This window comes from Lathyrus oleraceus, chromosome 4 (assembly GCF_024323335.1).
Source record: "Lathyrus oleraceus cultivar Zhongwan6 chromosome 4, CAAS_Psat_ZW6_1.0, whole genome shotgun sequence".
Classification (NCBI taxonomy): Eukaryota; Viridiplantae; Streptophyta; class Magnoliopsida; order Fabales; family Fabaceae; genus Lathyrus; species Lathyrus oleraceus.
Window position 1 is genome coordinate 142,988,271 of NC_066582.1, and position 3,891 is coordinate 142,992,161.

The 3,891-nt window shown below is 38.0% G+C and overlaps 1 non-coding gene across 1 annotated transcript; it reads right to left on the reverse strand.

Annotated features, from left to right (window-relative positions):
- Positions 1-1,654: 1,654 nt before the first annotated feature.
- On the reverse strand, positions 1,655-1,761 carry LOC127077361 (small nucleolar RNA R71). Its single transcript, XR_007787188.1, has one exon. It is a non-coding gene; the product is annotated as a small nucleolar RNA R71 (small nucleolar RNA).
- Positions 1,762-3,891: the final 2,130 nt, after the last annotated feature.

A 3,891-nucleotide genomic window follows, 5' to 3' on the forward strand; every position in this document is an offset into this window, starting at 1 on the left:
TTGAAGAACTCAAGAACAAATCCAACCGGTCTGTGGTGGAGTGTTCAAGACTGCTATTTAATTATTCAGGTTCTTTATTTATTTGTTGAATTTATATATGCTTGTTTTTATTATTAATTTATACTGCTTGCCTGCGATGAATCTGTTTATGCATGCTGATTATTTGGATCTGTTGAGTATGTCTGGCTAATTTATTTAGGTATCGGTATGTAAAGTAAGCGGAATGAAGAAATCAAAACTAAGTTGGTTTAATTAAGTTTAAAATGAAAATCACTCTTTTTACGGTCTCAATTTACAGGTTTAATAACAAAGTTTTTGTACGAAAGTAAAAGACATAAAGAAGTTAAAATCAATAGAGCGAGAGTTTGAGGTTTTGACTGGACAGTGTAAATTGAACATTAATTCTAGATCAGGGCGAGAGCAATTTCTAGAGTTAATTAAATTCTAACATTTTTCAAAAAGTATTTTTAAAGATTGAATGTGAGGACGAGAGTTAAGCATTTGAATTTAATTATATAACCTAAGTCAACAGAGCGAGAGTTTGAGATAAGGGTGTTTAAACGATTAGTGTTTTCTTAAAAAGATTTTCTACGGATTCTATTGTTTTCAAAAAGTGGTTTTTGACTTAACTATAAGTGACAGCTACGTTAATATAAAATCATAGTTTATTCAACAGAGCGAGAGTTTGAGATAAAACTTTTAATCAATAGCGTCAACTGAAAAGATTTATTTTAAAACCAAGAAACCAATAAAGAATTGATTCCCTAATTACGACGAATTACATACCGATATCCGCTTATTAGATATTAATTTTAGATCTTATTTTAGTTTTAGCTTTTTCCCCCAAAAATCAAAGTATTACCTGCCTTAGCTTTACGAAGTAACCTTAGATAACGGTATATCGATTCATAAGTCCCTGTGGGATCGATATCTTTTAAAACTACGCGATAGAACTGTGCACTTGCAGTTTGTACCCCAATTCGACTCATAAAGTCGAGCGATCAAGTTTTTGGCGCCGTTGCCGGGGACTTTTATTTAGTTGATATCGTAACTCTTCTGTTACGCTGTAGAGACTAAGGCTTTTCTTTTTCTTTTCTTTCTTTCGTTGATTTGTATGCCACGCACTCGCTCACAAGGCGAGCCGTTCTACTTACGAATCAACGATATCGAACTATATCTCCGAGTCTTACGACGAATTTGGGAATATCGTGCTGCAAACAATCTACCTCCTGTAGAACTTCCTGATTTCAAAAATATTTTCCCTTCGATACCCGAGATGGCAAAACCAGCTCGTGCTCTTAGAGATTACGCCGCTCCATCGCAAGATGAACCCCATTCAAGTATTGCTCCACCCGCAATCGAAGCAAACAACTTTGAACTGAAACCTTCACTGTTGCAGGCAGTGCAACAGAACCAATTCTCTGGAAATCCTACCGAGGATCCTAATCTTCATTTATCCGTATTTGTCCAATACGCTGATACTGTTAAAGCTAATGGTGTCACTTCAGAGGCAATTCGACTTCGTCTTTTTCCTTTCTCACTAAGAGATAGCGCTAGAAGATGGCTTCAATCTCTTCCTTCCAACTCAGTCACCACATGGAACGAGTTGAAGAAAGTTTTTCTTGCTCGATATTTTCCGCCAAGCAAAACAACTATGTTAAGAGCCCAAATAAATGGATTTAAACAGAAAGATAACGAGTCTCTTTTCGAAGCATGGGAAAGATACAAAGACATGATGAGACTTTGTCCATACCATGGTTTAGAAGACTGGTTAGTAATTCATACATTCTATAATGGTCTCCTGTACAACACGAGGTTAACAATAGATGCCGCCGCAGGTGGTGCACTAATGAACAAACCTTATGCTGACGCCTACCAACTTATCGAAAGCATGGCTCAAAACCATTATCAGTGGGGAAGCGAACGAACAATGGTGGAAAAACCTCAAACGAAAACTGGCATGTACGAGATAAGTAACCTTGATCATGTTAATGCAAAAGTGGATGCTCTGGTCCAAAAAATTGAAAGTTTAAATGTATCACCTCCAGCCACCGTAGTTGCCATAACTCAGAATTGCGAAGTCTGTGGAATCCAAGGTCACACTCCTGCAGATTGTCAACTCCTAACAGGAATCCAAGCGGAGCAAGTAAACTATGCTCAAGGAAGCCCCTATTCGCATACCTATAACTCAAATTGGAAGAATCATCCCAATTTTTCATATAAGAGTAATAATGCTCTATACGCACCTGGACAATCTCCAAATCAAGCCCCAGCTATACCTCCGGGATATCAAAAGCCGACCCCATCTACATCTAACAATAATGCCCCTAGGAAATCCAACTTGGAAATCATGATGGAAAACTTTATAGCTTCTCAACAGCAAACCAATAAAGATTTCTTAAACTAGAATGTACACACTGGCGAACAAATTAAACAACTAGCAAGTAAAGTAGATGCCCTGGCTACTCATAACAAAATGCTGGAAACGCAAATATCACAAGTAGCTCAACAACAAGCGCCTACTGCTGCCCCAACTGGTACATTTCCTGGCCAACCCCAACCTAACCCAAGAAGCCACGCTCATGCAATTATACTGAGAAGTGGAACGGAAGTGGAAGGACCGTCTGACCCAAGGATAGAAAACCAAAACTCTAAAAAGTCAACTGAGGAAGAAAGTGAACCTAAGGAAAAGGAAGAGAGTAATAAGGAAACCGTAGAAAAGAAGGAACCTTATGTACCTCCACCACCTTATAAACCACCTATCCCTTACCCTCAAAGGCTTATTAAAACCAAAGATGCAGGCCAATTTAAAAAATTTGTCGACCTACTAAAACAATTAAACGTCACAATTCCGTTTACAGAAGCTATTACGCAGATGCCCTCATATGCCAAGTTTTTAAAAGAAATTCTTTCTAATAAAAGGAAACTTGAAGATAGCGAAACCGTTACACTCACCGCTGAATGTAGCGCTATAATACAGAATATGCCTCCTAAACTTAAAGACCCAGGTAGTTTCTCTATACCCTGTCACATAGGAAAATTTGTCATTGACAAAGCCTTATGCGATTTAGGAGCCGGTATTAGTGTTATGCCTTTATCCATATGCAAGAGACTTGAAATGGGAGAATTAAGACCAACTAAAATGTATGTGCAACTAGCAGATCGTTCCGTCAAATACCCTGTAGGAATTCTTGAAAACGTTCCAGTGCGCATAGGTCAACTCTACATTCCAACTGATTTTATAATTATGGATATTATAGAAGATGAAGTTACACCCATTATACTGGGAAGACCGTTCTTAGCAACTGCCGGTGCAATCATAGACGTAAAACGAGGATGACTCACTTTCGAAGTAGGAGAAGAGAAAATTGAGTTCATTCTTTCCCAATTTTTGAAAGCACCTGCAATAGAAGATACATGTTACTTCATGGATATCATCGATGAATGCATAAAAGAAACGGAGTTAGAAAAAGACAAATCATCTGACTATCTTGTAGAAGACAAACTTAACCAATGTTTAGCAATAACACCGGACCCTACGCAATGCCTTAAGAAACCAACCCTAGACCTGAAAACACTTCCCAAAAATCTGAGATATGAATTCCTAGACTTAGAACTTGAACAACCAGTGATAGTTAATGCTGACCTAGGAAGACTCGAAACAGAAAAACTCCTGCATATCTTAAGAAAATATCCAACCGCACTAGGTTACAACATCACCGATCTTAAAGGAATAAGTCCTTCTATTTGTATGCACCGCATCATGCTAGAAGAAGACTGTAAAACTTCTAGGGAACACCAGAGGAGACTAAACCCGATCCTGAGTGAGGTAGTGAAGAAGGAAATAACCAAGTTATTAGAGGCAGGTATCATATATCCTATATCTGATAG